Here is a 20841-nt window from a genome sequence, read left to right as displayed (position 1 = left end):
ACTCACACAGACATCAATTGCTTGAGTAGAATTCGAACCCACAACCCCCAGTGTTCCTGCAGACGACTGTTCGTTCATACCTCAAGACCGCGCGGCCACTGTAATCGGCTTTCGGTACATCAACTCAAACGCGATTTAATAGGAACAGGTTCTGTACAGTTCATGTAAGATTCCGGTTCCGGTTCACAATCACTGTAAATGTACTCTCTGATCACAGCTGCATCAATCGTACCTCAAGTTGCAGTGTTGCTATAGCCTATACTATCCACTACAGCTATAGCAAGTGTCACGTAACTTCGAACAAAGCCAACAGTAACCTTGAATGCGCAGAAGTCAAATTTCAAACAAGGGGGGTGGAGTGTTTGAGAAGTGACAGGCGGCCAGTGGAAGAGCGAGTGTTAAGAAACTCCTCCCACCACAAACTATGCGCGGGATTTGACTAGGAATGCGGGCCTTGTTCCAAGTTACGTGACACTGTCTATACAACTGATGTTCCCTGTGAGAGCAGTAACCGGGGTCGTGGTTAAACAGAGTGTAAATTTGTATTGTCATGCGTCTTTTGTGTTTTGCTAGCGGAGAAAGTAATACCCAATACAGAAGCAACTGAGCATTAATATATAAAAGCAAAACTGTGTAAGATTTGAGGTTTTCACGGCGGTGACTATGAAGAATGCCGTCTTCTGGGATGTGGCGCCGTGTAAATATGTTGTTAACCGACATTTCGAAGAACGTATCGCATACATCTTATGGGAATAAGAAACCCGTAAGCGATGAACCAGTGAGAGCAGGTGTCGGTTAACAAAATATCTACACGGCGCCACATCCCACAAGATGACATTCTTCTTAAAAGCAAAATTATTTGCTTACACTTTTTGAAAAAACGATACCTCACAAATTAGGTTGCAAAGTTTAATAGTTCCGTAACTGTCGGATCGTGGACATTCCTAGTTCCCCCCCCCCCCCCATGGGGTCGTGGCCTGATTTTTTTTTCAGTTTCATGATCATTTTACAGACGGCAGGGCTCCTTGGACGAGTGATCAGCTCGTCGCAAGGCCTCTAAACACAGAACAACACATACACATACCAAATATCCATGCCTTGCATGGGATTGGAACCCACGATTCCGGCTTTTGAGCGAGCGAAGACAGTACATGCGTTAAATCGCTCGGCTACCGTGACCGGCGAACATTCCTTGCGATTTCTAAAAATCCAAACAGTAGTCCTCTAATTTTTTTGACCGTCCGTAGACAAATGAGTTTCAATTGTCGGCTAGTTTGCGATGATCCATGTTTCATGCTGTGGACGTACTGGAAATGAAGTAGTACATTAGCAGCGCGTGCAGGAGTCGCAGAAGACGACATATAAAGGGAGGGGGTAAAGTTGTCCCTGTGCTTAACTAATTAATCACTACGCCATGAAGGCGTATGGGGGCTGACTGTATAGATATACATTTTCTTAACCTCGGCACTAGCTGGAGGTGAGTGGTCAGCTTCACGCCCCAGCCGCTGTACCCATTGGATAGAAGATTTTATGGACCCCACAGCCGGTCTGGACGACGTGGAGAAGAGAAAATTCTTGACCCAACCGATACTCGGTCTCTAGCCCGCAGCCAGTCGCTATACCGACTGAGCTACCAAGGCTCAAAAAGACATGTTCATACTTAGAAGCTAAATGTAAAACTAACTTCATGGAGAAGACTCGTTCTTGAAAAACTGATAGTCTGTCAAGTCGTCATTAAACTTCCCGCCTTTTACAGTACCTGAAAGTGGATTGTCGTGTTCACAGGAGTCTGCTACTGAGTCCCTATTTTGAGCTAGATTAATGTGGTTTGGACTTGAATACCCTAACCCGCATACCCTATTACTTTTAATATTATCATGTCTGTGCCCAATCTCATAACTAGACTTCCCAGTAGGTTCTTCGACAACAATTTATCATTTCCCGTGCATGCTACATTCCCCATCCACCACAATTTCGTAATCATAATAATATTTGGTGAACAGAATCACGAAACTTATCATTAAGCAAATTTCTCCGTTCTCCTCGTACATCCTTGCGCTTACGTAGAAACATTATTTTTAGGGCACTGTCATGTAAACCCTAAATTCGTATTCTTCCCTTAGGACAGAGACCAAATTTCACTCCTATAAAAACTGTAGGTAAATTATAAACTCCGTGGTTTTAGTCCGTAAGCAAACTATACCGGCCGAGCGACCGCCACTTGTCGGCGAAGTTAGTGCAAATTTTAGAGGATAGAGCGTATCGCGTGGTCAGCGCAACGAATCCCCACGGCCACTATTTCCTTGAAATAGCTCCTCAATTATCCTCACGAGGCTGAGTGGACCCCGTTCCACACCTGTTACTGCTCAGAAAATGTGGTAGAGCCGGGAATCGAACCTGGACCTGTGGATGTAGCCAGGAACTGTAACGACCAGACCACAGAGGCAGTCAGCGTTGTGTATTTTGATGTTTACATTTTTTCATGTAAGACATGAAAAGAGATGATTTTGAATTAAGTGAAAAGAAGTAACTCGTAAATTTAATCTACACTTTACATTTTTAGTAGCCGCCTGTATTTCTGTGATGTCCTGTATTTTGAGGGCGGGATATGAACTTGGAATAGCTAAATATGAATTAATTTATGTTCATATATTGTGTTTGAGCTCCATTCTCCATCCAGTGGAGAAATTAATCTTAATACGTCAATTTAACCCCTTTCTTCCTGGTATACAATGTCGCTTTTCAAAACCTGGGAACTAGGGTGAAAGTATACAATAACTTGCCCACGTCCTATGTTCATGGTTAACGCCGCTGTTCTGTGCCACTGATGAGCAACAACGTCACATATAACTGTCACGTGCGAATGTATTTCCCCTGGGGTTCCTCTCAGTTCCCATATGCAGCAGATGAGGCGGAGCTTTCGGAACAATAATGGGCCCCCCTGCCTTGTGTTGTGTGGCGATGTAAACCTCAGGCTCAAAGAATACGGAGAGAAGAATATGAAAGTGGGATTCTCACCGTGAGAGCCATCCCTCTAATCCATGTGTCTATTGGTATTGTTCTGCTGTGGCTTTTCTTGTGGGAATATGACTGTTCAGTTCTGTGGATCATGGTTCAGACATTTAATATCGTGGGGTATTTGTTCAAACCAAGAACTGTGAAGCCAGAGAAGTAGCCGTTGCTAGGTAATGCTCGCACGCAACAATAGAGGAACTGTCACGATACGAGATGTGACGCATACAGCCGTTGCTATGGAACAATAGAGTAAATATATTTTCCGCGGAAATGAATTCACGCAACGATATAAGAGCCGTTTTCTGTGCGGTCCGTACCAGGGGTTATAAAAAGGATAAAGATCGTTTAAGTCAAAACCCCGTGTGGAGGCGGGGTCGAATACCTCCACCGTGACCCTGCCAGTCGTATGAGGCGACGAAAGGGAAGTCTCAACTGTGAGATAGTAAAATATCGGAAGCGAGAGAAACACTGCGCTGGCAAGAGACAGCAGCATATACAAAAAAAAAAAAAAAAATACAAAAAATACCCGTCCTCTCCTCAGAGAGGGCGCCCCACAAAAACATGAACGTAACTGTCAAACAGTAATAAATATCTGGTCATGAGCCCTAGTTGGGGCTCTACATCAAGACTTGCTGGTTGTCCGTCAATCACAATGTGACTTTGACTCGTTTAAGTCAGTTGAGTTTTGAGACGCCAGCCTGCCAGGAGCGGAGGAGTTGAACTGAGGAGTGCAGTTAAGTGAAGCTGAAAGTCTGGCTATGAAAACAAGCCTTTACCTGTGCAGATATATGGAGTAACTCAGTGGGACAGCTACAGACGGCAACTCAGTTTCCTCAATTTGCGCTGCTCCATTCAGTAACATGTATTCAGCTCAAGTCAATAACATTCTCGGAAATTGCGGTTGCGTTGCGGTTGCCAGTTTCCTTGGTGTGTCCTCGCCCTAACAGCACAGTATTTTTTTAATGCTAGTGGGGTGGGACTAAGTCCCTTGTACTACGGCCACTTCTGGCCTATTGTAACAGCCTCAGATGATAGGTGAGGCTGACTGTGGAGAAATTGGTGGAATGAAGACTGGCAGGGGAAAGCGAAGTACTCGGAGAAAACCTGCCCCAGCGCCACTTTGTCCACCACAAATCCCACTTGACGAGACCCGGGATCGAACCCGGGCCGTCGCGGTGGAAAGCCAACGACTACTCGCTTGAGCTATGGCGCGGCCAGCAGCACATTAACTACGCTAGTAAACTTACGTTCGGTAATAGAGGTCAGCGCACTGCAGCAGACGAATTAGTGCGGAACCTATTAAAAAGCAGTTTTAGGGAGAGGTGGAATTCAGCTCAGGCGTACAGCTGTGTGCATCGTGTTCATATCTGTACCGCGTTTGTGTTGATTAAGTCCTATGGACTCATTAAAGTCGTAGTGAACTGCGAAATACTCCTACTTCGTTTTAGAAAAGTTTCGAGTTCAAACACTGCTTTAGAAGACTAGATATACTTACATGCCTTCGTGGACATCCTCAGTTCGTCCAGGGAAATGCCGAATTGTACCTCGAATTAAATACCAACCGCTTCCTTTCTCATCCCTAGTAATTTGTAACTGATTATACGGACTTTCGACGCAATACAGTGTGACATACTGACCGTGTCGGTATTGAACCGGATATGATGAAGTATAATGTAGGATTTGAGGTTCTCTCAGCAATGGTATCTATGAAGCGTTCTATCTTCTCGATATAATGCCGTGAACTCCGTTTAGTCAGCTAAGGTTTCAAAGGAACATATCACCTTCATCTTCAGGGTAGAAAAATAATGAGCTTATCTGCTTCATGCTGGTTTCTTGCTTGTCTTATTCGACCTTGAAGATGGAGGCGACATGTTCTTCCAAAACGTCGGTTGGCTTTGTAAACGGGACCCGTCCAGCCTCCTGCGTACGGGAGCTCTTTCTCTGGGCAAGCTGACCACTGACCTGCAACTACTGCAGAGGTCAAGAATACACGATCTATACATCCTCACCATCTATAAGTCTTCATGTCGTAGTGTTTAATTAATTAAGCACGGGCAACACGGCGTTATTTCCCAAACTCTTGGTATGGTAAGCACGTAAAGACGCAGTTGTCATTGTGAACACACAGCGATCTACAGGCGGGCGGCAAAGAAGTCCTCGGGCTGTTTATGAAGATGTGTTTGCCCTCAAGCATGTGAGTCACGCACTGCATTATAACATGCCCCGGTATGACTTCACGTAACGTATGATTCACGAGGAAGTTAATAAGGACTACGTTTTATACGCGAGTAGCGTGGATGGTATAGCGACTGGTTACGGGCTGGGCGACCGTGGGGTCGGAGTTAAAAAGAGTCCCGGTAGGGTCAAGACTTCCCTTTTATGTCGTCCAAACCGTCTCTGGGGCCCACCCAGTCTCATAAAATGGGTACTGGAGGCTCTTTCCCCGGGGGTAAAGCGGCCTGAGCGTGAAGCTGGCCACTCACCTCAATCTAGTGCTGAGGTCAAGAAAATGTGGACCTATACACCCACCCCTCCATACGCCTTCATGGCGTAGTGCTTAACTAAGCACAGGGAAAACTTTACCTTACATTTTATACGTACCACATATAAACTGTTTGTGGCATAAACGTTACTCCATCAAAAAATATGTTTTATAAGATTTTGGAGCATAGCGCAGTCGGTTATAGGTACTGGCTACGGGCTGGACGGCCAAAGGGTCGCAGTTCCAGTGGCAGTATTGGTAACTCCTCTCCACATCATCCATGCCGGTTTTGGTGCCCACCTAGCGACTGACCTCCAACTTATGCCGAGGTCAACAATACGTGGATCCATACATGCACTTCCCCATACGCCTTCATGTCATAGTGCTTCATTATTTAAGGAGAGGGACAGCTTTACTTTTCCCCTTACCTTTTATTAAGATTTTATTAGAATAAGACACTCATTTCAGTTTTTAAGGACGTGCAGAATTTAACCCGTAAACTACCGTTAGGAATGTCAGTTTTGAGGTTTTCACGGCGATGACTATGAAGAAAGTCGTCTTCTTCGTTTTGGCTGACAGCTACTGCTCTCTGCATTCACAAGCCATTCACCTGCTCTGAAGATGGAGGCTATACGTTCCTCCGAAACGTCACCCAAAACGAAGAAAACACGGCGCCAAAACCCAGAAGACGACTTTCTTCTAACGTTATGAAGTTCTTCAGGATATCCTTGTAAATAGCAAGTCGCTTCTGAAACTCCGTCCGTGTTGTAATAACGAGTACACACAGGTCGTTAGTACGTTCTCAGAACCTCCTTGCATGACACTAGCCTTCTTCTGTATTTTCCTTTAGAACATCGCGTTAGTCCAAACAATCTCACGGCAGTGACACGCAATACTATGCTTTATGTACGTATTTATGATTCCGACAGCAAAGTGTTTAAAGGGCCCAACAGTTGTCAGTGCATGAATATGAATCACATGACCAATTATGCTCGTTACATGATGGAAGAGGATGAGATGGGCAGGGCACGTAGCACGAATGGTGGAGACGAGGAATGCGTATAGGATATTGGTGGGAAAGCCAGAAGGGAAGAGGCCACTAGGAAGACCAACGCGTAGGTGGGGGGACAATATTAAAATTGATCTTCGATACATAGGATGAAATAGTATGGATTGAATTGATCTGGCTCAGGATAGAGACTAGTAGAGGGCTCTTGTGAATACGGGTTCCATAAATTGCTGGGAAATTCTTGAGTAGCAGAATTGGCGGCTCCTACAGAACGGCTCAGCTCCACTACCACAGATGACCTACTAGCTCTGGTAAGGCAGCACATTATCACATCCCTGCTCTTGAAACTGGGGGCTTACCTCACTGACCTGCCCTTAGTCGGTCACACAGAAGTTAACGTTACGAAGGGCGTAGCAGAACAGTTATACAGGTGCGTTACTTGTCTTCGGCTTTCTGAGAATTCTGGTACAAGTGCCGTACTCTGTTGAACAATCTGTATGATTCCTGGAACTTGTTGGGGATGGTTTGTTCCTACGCCTTACTATTAACTGGCACATGCCTCTTAAAATTTACTTCCCATGTTGACAGTTTTTTTTTCCTTGCAAGTGAACCAACAGCAAAACTTTATTAAGAGCAGCTTGAATTCGGGTAACGCTTGCTACCATTCAGTCTAGAATGTTTTGTCTTCTCTCGTCTACCGTCTAGAAACATAAAAATCAGAATATACAAAACTCTAATATTGCATGTGGTTCTGTATGGGTGTGAAACTTGGTGATTAAGGGAGGAACATAGACTGAGGGTGTTTGAGGAGAATATTTGTACCGAAGAGGGATGAAGTAACGGGAGGTTGGAGAAAACTGCATGAAGAACGGCTTCATAACTTGTACTCCTCGCCAAATATTATTTGAATAATCCAAGTCACAAAGGATGAGATGGGCAGGGCATGTAACACGAATGGGGAGAAGAGGAATGCGTATAGGATATTGTGGGAAAGCCAGAAGGAAAGAGACCACTAGGAAGACCAAGACGTAGGTAGATGGATAATATTAAAATGGAACTTAAAGAGATAGGATGGGATGTTACGAACTGGATCGATATGGCTCAAGATAGGGACCAGTGGAGGGCTCTTGTGAACACGGAAATGAACCTTCGGGTTCCATAAAATTTGGGAAGTTGTTGAGTAGCTGCACAATTGGCGACTTCTCAATAAGGGCTCAGGTCTATCAATCAACAGAGAAATCAGGTAACGCTTGTGATATAACTCTGTGCTTCGTAGGACTAGATTGAGGGCCTTGATGCCATAACTGGGCATAAAGAGACTAGACCAATTAAATATTGTGCTACAAAACCCTGAAGCTGGAGNCTGACCGGTATCAGGAGCTAGCGTTATTTATTATTATTATTATTCGTTGTTATTATTATAACGAAGTATAAACTTAATAAATATCCCGAGCCTGTCAAGTTGACCGCCTCTGTCATGTAGTAGTCAAGAGTTCCTGGCTACAGATCCAGAGGTTCCGGGTTCGATTCCCGGCACTACCAGATTTTGTGAGAAGTAGTGTGTCTGGAACGGGGTCCACTCAGCCTCGTGAGGATAACTGAGGAGCTATTTTGAGGAAATAGAGGCTAACGGCCGTGGGGATCCGTTGCGCTCACCACGTAACACCCTCTATCCGCTAATGTTGGCACTAACTTCACCGACAAGCGGCGATCGCTCGGTCGGTATAGTTCGCTTGCGAAGTTATGTGCGGTCTTGGCTTGATACCATTTGTAACAAGAATGAAGATCTCTGTAGAAGTCTGTGGCAGAGGAGAAATGTTAACGCATATGTGGGTTCGTTGTGTAAGAATGGACAGCGACTTCTTGGCGTTTCAGCGCGATGACGCCGTTTTACAAGAATCATTTATGAGACAAAGTTCCGAAATTCTAAGAAGTCATGTCTGCCAATACCTGTATGACTGTTATTCTCCGAAATGACTAGTAATTTAGCTTCCTCTTTACTCCAGTAAACTTCGTAACCACTGATGCAATCAACAAGGATGATGATGTTAGGATGCATCCAACCGAATGTCCGATAAACGTTAAGAAAAATATACGTCTCAAGTTTGAGAACTGTGATGTTGCGTTCAGCAAAATTACTACCTTCAAGCAAAATGGTTACGGCCGGTTGGCGCCAGCTCCTGATCTTTTCCTTCTTCTCTTCTTTGTCTTAACTAATCTCTCCCTCCACCCTCCCACTTATCTGCTTTCTCTCAGTAGACCTATTGATGGGCAAATTATAGAAACCTGTTAACGATGATACAGCGGAATTAACTGGATAAAGCATCGAACTTGGCTTGCTTCTTTTGTTAAGTGACGGAGAGCCTGTATCGCAAATCTTGTGTCGTTTGCTTACTTCGCATGCGGTAGTAAATTCCATTGCTGTTCATCTGCAGTGATCGCCTCTGTGGTCTAGTGGTCAGAGTTCCTGGCTACAGATTGAGAGGTCCGGGTTCGATTCTCGGCGCTAACAGAGTTTCTGAGAAGTAGTGGGTCTGGAACGGAGTCCACTCAGCCTCGTGATGATAATTGAGGAGCTATTTTCAATGAAATAGCGGCTCCGGTCTAGAAAACCGAAATTAACGGCCGTGGGGATTCGTTGCACTGACCACGCGACACCCTCTATCCGCAAAAGTTGGCACTAACTTCGCCAACAAGCGGCGGTCGCTCGGTCGGGATAGTTAGCTTGCGGGCTACAGGCCACGAATTGTTCATCTGCAATAACTGGTCATTTGATTGATTACATTACAGGGGTTTGATAGAGAATATCTAAAGGTAAAGCTGCCCCCTGTGAACGGAGAAGTTCATGGAGGTAGGCCTAGGCCCACTGGGGCTGTAGTGCCAAGGGGAAAAAAAACTGCCCCTGTGCTTAATTAATTAAGCACTATGGGGCACTATGTATAGATCTACATTTTCTTGACTTCGGTATTAGTTGGTGAGTGGTCACCTTCACGCCCTGGCCACTTTACCCCCTAAAGAAGATCCACTGCTACACATTGGATAAAATGGTGGGTGGGCTCCACAGCCCATGTGGACGACGTGAAGATAAGACAATTCTCACCCTACCGGGACTCGAATCCCGACCTCTCGATCGTCCAGCCCGTAGCCAGTCGCTGTATTGACTGCGCTAGTACACAAGACGTTTATTGAATGAACTAATACTAGTGTCAATATTTTCGGCAGGATTTGTTCGTTGACATGTTAAAAATACTCCACTCGCTAGATCAGCTCAAATAAGGTGCCAACATCGGACTTCTTCCTTGTATTTGTAGCATGTCTCTCCGTAAATGAACTGAGCTGCGAGCGTGCATCTAATAATTGGTAACTAGCACAATTCTGTATGTCGACGCGCAAATTCAATTTGTTAGTGCGAAGGAGGTAGAATCTAACCTTGTTTTTTTATAACGCTGAGGGAACTGTCTAGTTGTTTTGTCTCAGCTCATATAAATGTTATGCGAACTGAAAGGCGTAGCAGTAATGTCATGGCTATGGTTCCTATGGAGCTGTGGATCCACATTTTTTTATAGAAATCCGCGGATCATACATTTATTCAGGAAGTACTCTGTTCCAATTCCATCTGGCACACAGGCTATCCGGACTGGACTTCGTGTTTTCCTCAGCCCTTCCAGTCGAATATCACGGATAGTGCCTAAAATTAGGTTTTCACTGTTTCCTTCAAAGTCTTTTTCAGTTGATATACAGTCTGGCTATCCGGACTGGACTTCGTGTTTTCCTCAGCCCTTCCAGTCGAATATCACGGATAGTGCCTAAAATTAGGTTTTCACTGTTTCCTTCAAAGCCTTTTTCAGTTGATATATAGTCTACAGTAGCACAGCTACTGATAACGTCGTTAAATGACCAACCGTGATTAATTTCCTTCTGTTTCGTGTGCCTGAGTAAAGCTATCCCTGTAATAGGCCGTGGAAGCCTATAGGGCTGTGAGACGTCGAGGCTCCCACATTTTCCTGACAGTCTGCTCACAGCTGACGGTGAAATTGTCTGTCTTACGCGCAAGCCGCATTTTACCCCCCAGGAGAATTCCTGGTACTCATTTATGTTAGAGGCTCAGTCGACACCAGGTCCATAATGCGGCTGGAATGATAAGGTACACTGAAAAAATCCAATGATTCCATCAGAAATCGAACCAGCGACCTTCCGGCTTGTGGCAAAGTGCCGAAACCAAATTACGCTACTGCGTGCCCCATGTTGTCTCAGTAAAAGTAAAAAAAGGTAAAGTTATCCCTGTAACAGGCCGTGAAAGCCCATAGGGTTGTGAGACGCTGAGGATCCCACATTATCTAGACAATCGGCTCAAAGATGGCGGTAGTGAATGAAAATTTATTAGGTCGATTTTCATGAGATTTATGCGATTTCACTCGCAGTTAATGATGTTAACGTGTCGCGCCCGCCATTCTAACTTTCTCCCAACAGCAACTCTACTAAATGAAGCGTTGTGCCACGTGAGGGTGACGGAAATACATAAATTTCTTGTGACGTGAACAGAATAATCCTGCTTTCTCATAGGCCTCGCATTCGTCGAGAAAAACCTTGCTTTTTATTTCCTCCTTTTCTCCTAGAAGGTGTTTCCAAGTAGAAAAATCAAATTAATATTAACGGAGGGCCATTTTAATACCTAATACCCAGCTTTCTGATTAATTTTAAGACGTAATACCCGCCTCTTATAAAAGTCTGAAGGTTTTTACTTCTCATTTCAACATCAACCTGCACAAAATAACGAGTGGGTTGAGGATGCTAAGGAGAAAATATCTGCTGCTTATGCAACATGTCACGATAAGAGCATTAAAAGATTTTGTAGGTGGTAAAAAATATGAATTATAATTTATTTAATTCCTCCGAGGTACTAGAGTGCACAGATTTACTGTGGTGTCACAACGCTGTAAAATATCTAGGCTACCACGACTGCATGTCATGATTTTAAACATTTGTATTAGAGCAATTTATACATTAAACTCCATACGTACAGTTTGCTTGTATACAGCACGGAAAGAAAGTGCAGAGGGTGACGTACCATTTTTTTTCGCAGATCTTCAATAACTGTGACATGTGAGGCACCGATAATTAGCCCGGAAATTTCGTAACCGCGTCTCGACCCACGGAGTAGTCAGTCACTGTGAATTTACTTCGATTCTCGCATGAATAAATTTTTCTTTCTGCTAGATAATTTTAGAGGTACCGAATTTCCTTCGTTCTGTTTAAGACAATCGAAACTTTTTTCTCTCTCGTGGCTGATATAAAAATGAGTAAGAACCTGTTACGCGGGACGACTGTGCGTTAAGGTGGGAGGAGCGTATATGTCATACTTAGGCACCATCTGTCACTTTGGTCATCCTGTTTCCGTTCCAAGAACTCGACACCCTGTCCGTATTCTCTCTGAAGTGGACCGCACTTCCTTCTCACCTTACGGGGAGTTACGCTCCATAATTGTCCACGGAATATACCAGTGGTGTGAAACTCGTGGCCCGTCAGTTTTGTACCGCTCGCGTAGTACTAGTATCATTCCATTCTAAAAATGTTTTAACGTTTCAAGAAACAGGCGGCCAATCCTGTCAAGTAAACTTATTACGAGACGTTGCTTAATAAATATACCGTGTACTTTTTCACTTGATTTTACACGACGCCTAAAAATAACATAAAAACTTGGAATTAGTACTTCATAACCGTATGCAATATCAAACCTTTGGCGACTGGTTCCTAAGCACAATGACCAGCCAACATTCAATTTAAATACACGTTTGATGACAACCGGGATAGCTCAGTTGGTACAGCGACCAACGGTCGGGGTTAGATTCCTGGCAGGTGCGAAAGATTTTTTTATCTCCACAGGGTCCACACCGCCCCTGGGGCCCACCCGCATTCATATCCAATGTGTATCCGTGGCCCCTTTCCTGCAGGTAAAGCGCTTGGGGCGTGAAACTGACTACTACCTCCATCTAGTGCCGAGGTCAATAACGGCGAACCTACACCTCCACTCCTCCATACGTCTCCATGGCGTGATGCATAATTAACCACAGGTGCAAAATTTCCTTTTGTACGTGATGTTTTTTAACTTAACGGGAACAATTCTTATTTGCATGCTTATGCTTCAGAGATATGATCACTGCAAATAAGGCACTTACATCGGAAACGTTTCATATCACACATCTGCTTTTAGCGTGCACTGCCAAATTTCATGCCAAGTTCTCTAGACCGGAGCCACTATTTACTTGAAATATCTCCTCAGTCATCCTCACGAGGCTGAGTGGACCCGTTCCACACCCAATACTTCTAGATAATCTGGTAGCGACGGGAATGGAACTCGGACCTCTAGATCTGTAGGCAGGAACTCTGGCCACTACACCACGGAGACTGGCACTAACTTCGCTGACAAGCGACGGTCGGTATAGTTCGCTTGCGGACTAAATCCATGGACTTTGTTTTATTTTTTGTTTACCAAATTTCATATCTTTAATTACAGACTGAACACTCAGTTTTAACTTCGTATAGCACTGCAATGACAAGTTTACTGCAGGAAGACGTACTTCAATATCCCAACTATCTTACTATGTAACCAGTGAAGTACTAGGTCAGACAGATAATACAGAGTGTCCGGATGAAAGGTATCCAAAATAAAATCATTATATCTCAGAAAGAATTTATTATACACATTAATGGATTACACCATTACAAAGGGAAACTATCAAAGTTTTTTTTCTGCGTATATAACTTTCTCAATAAATTTAAATGTGGACTCCCTTGGTGGCAAGACAAATATCCAGGCTTCAAGCACGTTTTGTGTTACCGTACCCACAGCATCCCTCATGCGGGCTTTCACGTGTTGAAGCTCGTTGACCTTAACCTGGTAGACAATGTTCTTCACATAACCCCACATGAAAAGTCCACTGGGGCTAAATCTGGCGACCTATGAGGCCAAGAGATTGGTCCACCTCTGTCAATTCATATCCCAGCCATCTCTCTGTTCAGGTGATACGTAACATGGTGGCAAAAATGTGGCGGCGCATGCGCTTAAGCGGGGTAAGAGTTTTCCTTTCCGATGACTTAAACCGAATACGTGTATGACAATTAGTTTCCGAGATATTTTTTTTTTATTTTGAATACATTTCATCCGGACACCCTATACTAATTTAAGAAGACCCGTGTGTTACGTGAAGTCATTAGCATGCGGGTCACAGTCTCCTCCGAAGCCTGTGAAAAGGATTCACAGACAATGATCCGACATCATCAATTGTCATTAATGTTGGCGTGAGAAGGACACGCAATTTTACTGTTACATTTGGGTAACTAGGTTTGAAATTCGTATCAAATTTTCGAACTGGTAAAAAGAGAGGGAGTAACATCGTCGATGTGCTTAATTAATTACGTATGGGAAAGTGGAGGTGTAGCTCCACCATTTTTGACCTCGGTACTAGATGGAGGCAAGTGGTCTTCACGCTCCAGCCACTTTACCCCCCGCGAAGAAAGCCTACTGTACCCACTGGGTAAAAGGCGAAGTGGGACTTAAAGCCGGTCTGGACGCTGTGGAGAAGAGAATCAAACTCTCTCTATCCAGCCCGTAACCCGTTGCTATACCGACCGAGCTATCCCGTCTAACATTTCCCAACTTATGTCCGTGAAAATGGCCACCCAAATAGAAGCTGCAATCCAACTCTTCAGCCGCTCTGCTGGACCTTGGCCTCCTTTTCAGTTTCATGATCCTATAAACCGTCGATATGACTCCTTGTACGGGGGATCAGCCCGCTGCAAAGCCGCTACCTACACACAGAATAAACGCACACAAACATTCATGACTTGAGTGGGATTTGAAACCACGATCCCAGCGTTAGAGCGAGTGAAGACGGTTCATGCCTTAGACCAGGGGTCGGCAAAGATTTTTCGTAAAGGGCCAAATATAAAATACATTACACTCTGAGGGCCAAGAGGCAAACTCGAGGATCTTTAAAGGTCGGTACAGTTAAAATAACAGGTTAAAAAACAAGTTTTCACAAATTTACTGGTGAAAATGTAACATAATAAAAAATACAAAAGGAACTACAATCATTGTTTGAAACACAGCTTTAGGCTACTAATGGGATGAATGAAATTGTTTTCTTTTAGATAACATTTCTTCAAATTGGGGGTCAAATTTAGTACTCCCTATCATCATAATTGACTGCAAATGTTCGTCTGTTAATGCTGACCTGTATTGAGATTTTACATATTTCATCTTTGAAAATGTCTTTTCACACAGGTAGGTACTACCAAATACAGAGATCAAACCTCGAGCATATGATCTTAATTCACCATATTCATCACTTGGAAGACACTTATAGAATTCTGTTAGATTGTTCTCTTGGAATTTGCCTTTTAGCATGTTATCACACTGCAGATTAATCACTTACAATTGAAGGTTAGGTGGAAGTTCCTCAATTGTACAGTTAAATGGATTTTCAAATCTGGAAATGTCTTCTGCACTTGCATCAAGATCCGAAAAAAGTTGCTGGAACTGTTTTTTGAGCTCAGAAAATATATCACATGGAAATTCGTGCGGGAATGGGGAATCCACTTCTTCTTTTAATATTTGACAGCATGGGAAATGCACGAAACAGCTTGACATGATTTGTGACTCAATCAAAGCCAGTTGTCGTCGAAATGATTTTACCGCAGTATAAGTTTCACATATTAGCACTGTTTTGCCTTGTAGCTTCAAGTTGAATCCATTAAGAAATCCCGTGATATCAGCAGCAAAAGCTAATTTCCAAAGCCATTCAGTGTTCGATAATCGTGGTTGAGGGCGTTTTTTCCCATTGAGAAAAATTTCAATCTCTGCTCTGAGTTCAAAAAATCTTAATAAAACTTTACCACTGCTGAGCCATCGAACTGCTGTGTGGTAGGGTAAGTCAGGATATTCGGCTTCCACTTCTGACAGAAAATCACGGAACTGACGATGGTTCAGCCCACGAGAACGAATGAAGTTCACCGTTGACACAACTGGTTCTAAAACACACGACAGATTAAGATATTTGCCACAAAGTACATGCTGGTGAATGATATAATGAATAACCATAGGCCTTGTACACCTTGCATTTTCACAAGCTGTGTAAATGCTTCCAACTAAGCCTTTACCTGTTCCAGACATATTTTTACCACCATCAGTTGTCACACATTTTAGCTGATTCCACTTCAGATTGTACTTCGTTAACATTTCCTCAACTTCCTTGAAAATGTCTTCGCCTGTAGTTGTTCCACGCAGACTATTCATAGAAGCTAATTCTTCAGTCACTTCAAAGTCAGCATTGACTCCTCGAATAAACAGCAGCAATTGAGCAGTATCTGTAATGTCTGTCGACTCATCAAGAGCTAAGGAAAACCACTCGAAATCATTTGCCTTGTTAATTAATTGGTTAGTGATGTTGCTACCAATGTCCTCAACTCTTCGGGCAACTGTTCTCGCGGAAAGGCTGATATTATTAAATAAATCCATTTTCTCTGGACACATTTCTTCAACTGCTACAATCAAACATGATTTAATTAACTCACCATCAGTAAAGGGGTTTCCTTCCTTGGCTAACAAATGAGCTACTCGTAGACTTACTTTACTTGCAGCCTTATTTTCATTTTTCATTTTCGTGAAGAAACTGCGTTGTAATGAAATACTCCGTTTCAAAGTTTCTAATTTTTGTGATCGTTCCTTCCCTGTGAGTTGGGAATACTGTGCCGAATGCTTAGTCTGGTAATGCCGACGTATATTGTACTCTTTTAGTACAGCTATAGTATCACTGCACAATAAACACAATGCTTTGCCATCTAATTCAGTAACAAAATAATTCTCACTCCACTCTGCCTTAAAAGCACGACATTCCAAGTCCACTTTTCTCTTCTTTTGTGGTTTCGACAGCGACATGATGGATATCCACTGGTATTAAAACGACACAGAACAGCGATACACGTGGCATTCGTAACACTGCGTGTCATCACAGCTGGGGCCACGAAGGAACGTGCGAATGGGAAGCTATAGGAGCGCCACACACGGCAATTCTCGCAACTCCTCAACTCAAGGTCGGCCGTTGGAGTGCGTAATCATCCATAGACAATATGTTCGAAAAAACGTAGGTTTCTTCCTATAAATAAAGCTTCATAGACGCAGAAATATTAAACTCATATTATAATAATTATCTTGTTTCATGAAATATTATCCCACTTTGACATTTTTAAGAGTTTGGAAATGTAAAACCTAATCTTAGCGCGGGCCGCAGAAAAAGCGGCGGCGGGCCGGAGTTGGCCCGCGGGCCGTAGTTTGCCGACCCCTGCCTTAGACGATGGCACAGTTGTACTTAATCGACTGAAAAAAGTTGTACCCTATAAGGGCATTAATATTACGTTGTGCATGTTTCACATTTTTGGTGTGTGGGGAGGGGGAGTTGGATCCAGACATTCGTAAACCAGTTTTGGGAGGTACCAAGCACAAAAATTGAGAACCGCTGTAGAAAAGATCTACAACAACAAGTAATTTCGAAAATGTTCATGTGAAAATCTACCATTTTACAGAGAATTGGATTCGGCCAACAAAATACGCTGTACTCCATTCTGCCTAACTATTGCAGTCCACCTGTAGAGAAATATCTCACCGCCATGGAAGGATATTCTGGCAGTACTACAGTGGGACCCCCCTCTGCCGTATCCATGGCAACCCCCCATATGCCTTTCATAGGCAGAAAACACGTGTCTGTTGGGCCTTAAAACTCTCCGTGATGCTGGGGGTATGTCTGTACCCTTTCTTCCCAATTATTCACACCCGTCCTATTCATATCACTGCAATCAGAAAGCGACGGTTTTAAGTACGTTTTAAACGAACTGTTGTCCTATACAGTTAACGTTAGGACGGACTGTCTCGTGCATGTAATATTTTTTTATTGCTAGTGGGGTGGGACTAAGTCCCTTGTACTGCGGCCACTTCTGGCCTATTGTACCAGCCCCAGATGATAGGTGAGGGTGATTGTGGAGCAGTTGGTGGAATGAAGATTGGCAGGGGAAACCGAAGTACTCGGAGAAAACCTGCCCCAGCGCCACTTTGTCCACCACAAATCTCACTTGACCACACCCGGGATCGAACCCGGGCCGCCGCGGTGAGAACCGCTTGACCTATGGTGCGGTCCTCTCGTGCATGTAACAAGCACTTCCCGAAAGTGGCCCTCTTCCTGCGCAACCTCTGCCATTAAATTTAATGGCCGGCGGTTATATTATTGAACCAGAGATCGACGACAGCTAACCTCCCTTTTTAGAAGCAAATTTGGGGTCCAGTGCAGCTGCAAAATGACAGGTATTCATTATATTTGTTGCAGCTGCACTAACCGTGTGATGGGAAGCGTGGAAAGTACAGCTGAAATTTCTTATATTAGGATAATGAACTCCACGCTATAGTGGTCACGAGGTGCATCTGTAAGCAACTGATTCACACGAAATGAATTTGGCACTGCGTGCGGTGTAGCCTTCTCCCAGAAGGAGAGAAATACTTTTCATTAGCGGCAGTTATTGCACTGAAATTTCCGTGGGGCCGAAACCTCGTCATGAATGATCACTATTTCTAAACCGAAATAAAAAAAAACCCGCAGTCATTTAATTAAAACATGTTGGGCGTTAATGAACAAGTAATAAATTCCAAATCCCACTTCAATCTGTTCATACGTGTGCGCTACAGTGTAATTTATATAAATGACAAGATGCAGTTTTAATAATGAAACGTACGTAACACGTGACAAGAACCGGGACAGAACAGTCTGTACAGCGACTGGTTACGGGCTGGACGACCGAGGCGTCGGAGTTCGTGTCCCGGTGGAGGTAAGAATTTCTCTTCTCCACTTCGTCCAGACTGGCTCTGGAGTTCACCCAACCTCCTATCCAATGGGTACTGGGGGCTCTTTCCCCGGGGGTAAAGCGGCTGAGGCGTGATGCTGACCACTCACCTCCAACTAGTGCCGAGTTCAAGAAAATGTGGATCTACACATCTCCATACGCTTTGATGGCGCAGTGCGTAATTAGTTAAGCGCAGGGACAAGTTTTACGTAACATGTGATAAAAGATACGAGTATAACTGCCAACTTGACATGAACATTCTCCACATTTGGCATCATGTACAAGTGTATACACACTTCTACGTACAAGTATCTACATAAACAATGCATCGATATATTTTAATCTACAGATGTTTTCAAAGCTGAACCGAAGCTATACCGATAACTTGTTTAAGCAAATATTTTTAGCATAGAAGTGTGTATACATTTTATTGGTCTCCTCTGTATTTAAGCCATAAAATCCACTCGGATATGCAACCTGTTCAATTTTGGGGCATTAGCAACCGCACAGATTTCAAACGTTTCGCAGACTTGGACTCTGCCTCAGTCCTCAGAAGAAAAAAAAATGTCTACTCAGCTAGTGTTTATCTTCAGATGTGGATTCAGTTTCAGTATATGAGGCGTCCAAGCAATGTAATCACGCAATATAAACCGGCGTAAACTTGACAAATTATCACTTCTAGTAGGTTACGTAACTCCACCCGTCAGTCTTCTGGTGTCTAGCTGTTCGTGCAGAACTGTTCCTCTGCTAGCCGTGAAGGAAACCTTCAGTTCTACTGAATTGCAAAAATTGTTCGTGACATTCCATTCTCTGCTGGACATCACGACAGGCAGGTCATACCCAGACGGCGAGGTGAGGTCTGACGTGACTGATGGTAACTTNTTGTTCGTGACATTCCATTCTCTGCTGGACATCACGACAGGCAGGTGAGGTCTGACGTGACTGATGGTAACTTGTCATCACTCCGAATTATGCAGAACCGCGCTGCTTCAGCGGAGGACTAACGTGCAGACCTGCAAACGGTAAAGTCGTCCATCTTATGCCATTAAGGCGTATGGCGGGAGTGGACGTGTAGGTTCACCATTACTGGTCAGTTTCACGCCCCATCCGCTTTAACTCCGGGAAGGAACCCCTCCGGTACCCACTGGATAGGAGGCTGGGTGGGCCCCAGAGCCGGTCTGGACACTTGGGAGCAGAGAAAAATCTCCTGCCCCTGCCGTATATCAAACCCCGGCCGCTGAGCCTGTCGATACACCGACTGAGCTGTTTAGGCTCAACCGAACCGAATAGGCCGTATTTTCAGCAAATAAAATCTAAAAATATGCGACGATGGTATATTAAAAGACTGTGTTTCTGAACTTTATCCATCGTCCTGTTTTTATTTAAAAGGTAAAGTTGTCCATGTGCTTAACAACAAATTAAGCACGACGCCATGAAGGCGTATGGGGGAGTGGATGTATAGATCCACATATTCTTGACCTCGGCACTAGCTGGAGGTGAGTGGTCAGCATCACTCCCCCGGACGCTTTACCCCCGGTACCCATTGGATGGGATGTTGAGTGGACCTTAGAGCCAGTCTGGACGACCTGGAGAAGATAAAATTCTTCACCCTCCCAGGAATCGAACTCCGGCCCCTCAGTCAGCCCGTAGCCAGTGCCTATTTCATTTTACTCAACTCTTTCGAAGAATCCGTTTTAACATTAAAAATGTCTGAATTTTGCCCACAATATGTTTATGAGAATGATCTGGTTAACTGGTCTTTGTAAGATGAAATGTGTTCTCTGTGCAGTAGGAACTGGATTCTTAAACACTGCTAAGATGAAAGGATTAATTCGCCTACATGTTTTTGCAGCGTGATTACAGGCCCGTTCCTACGTACGATAACACATTTGTTTCATTTGCCACGAGAAGAAAGTTACGTAAGGTCGTTAAGATGCTGAGAATGCTGCATAATTTGCATATTAATTACAGGAAATCGGCAGCAAAAACTAGCACACCGCTAATTATAGTACCACCTGAAAAATGCTACTAGGAAGAAAATTTCCCCATAGTTTTATCGAAAACGTATGTGGTCCGTCGCTTTTTTATTAATTCGCTTAGTGGGGGGTGAAGTCCAACTGGGTCCATTCGGCACGGCGGCCACTGATTGGCCTATTATAGCCTGCCCCGGGTGATTATGATGCTAGAGAATTTGGTGGAATGAGGATTGGCAGGGGAAACCTAAGTACTTGGAGAAAACCTACCCCAGCGCCACTTTGTCCACCACAAATCCCACTTGACCAGGCCACGGATCGAACCCGGGCCGCCGCGGTGGGAAACCAACAGCCAAGCCTCGACTTTTGGGGAACTCTCCCACGAAACTGCGACCTTTACTGGACTTTTCCTTTGTTGGATTCTACCTGGACAGAGAGAGATCACAGACCTCCAGAGAATAGCATGTTCCTGGCTG

At 44.1% G+C, this 20841-nt stretch overlaps 2 protein-coding genes across 4 annotated transcripts in view; one reads left to right on the top strand and one right to left on the bottom strand.

Moving 5' to 3' along the window:
• Positions 1-20841, top strand: part of LOC111864433 (mitoguardin) — a 182355-nt gene that overhangs the window by 90195 nt on the left and 71319 nt on the right. The window lies entirely within an intron of this gene.
• The window catches only part of LOC111864434 (protein unzipped), a 56940-nt gene that overhangs the window by 10753 nt on the left and 25346 nt on the right, over positions 1-20841 (bottom strand). The window contains exon 1 of one of the 2 annotated variants that reach the window (XM_033751428.1): positions 15402-15489. The exons of the other annotated variant lie outside the window; for it this stretch is intronic. The gene's annotated coding sequence lies outside the window, so the exon portion shown is untranslated. Of the gene's footprint in view, positions 1-15401; positions 15490-20841 lie in introns of those variants that run through there. 2 annotated transcript variants of the gene reach the window in all.

This window comes from Cryptotermes secundus, unplaced genomic scaffold (genome assembly GCF_002891405.2).
Source record: "Cryptotermes secundus unplaced genomic scaffold, Csec_1.0 scaffold609, whole genome shotgun sequence".
NCBI classification, from domain to species: Eukaryota; Metazoa; Arthropoda; class Insecta; order Blattodea; family Kalotermitidae; genus Cryptotermes; species Cryptotermes secundus.
Note: the sequence above shows the minus strand (reverse complement) of the source record. Positions and strands in the feature narration are given on the sequence as shown.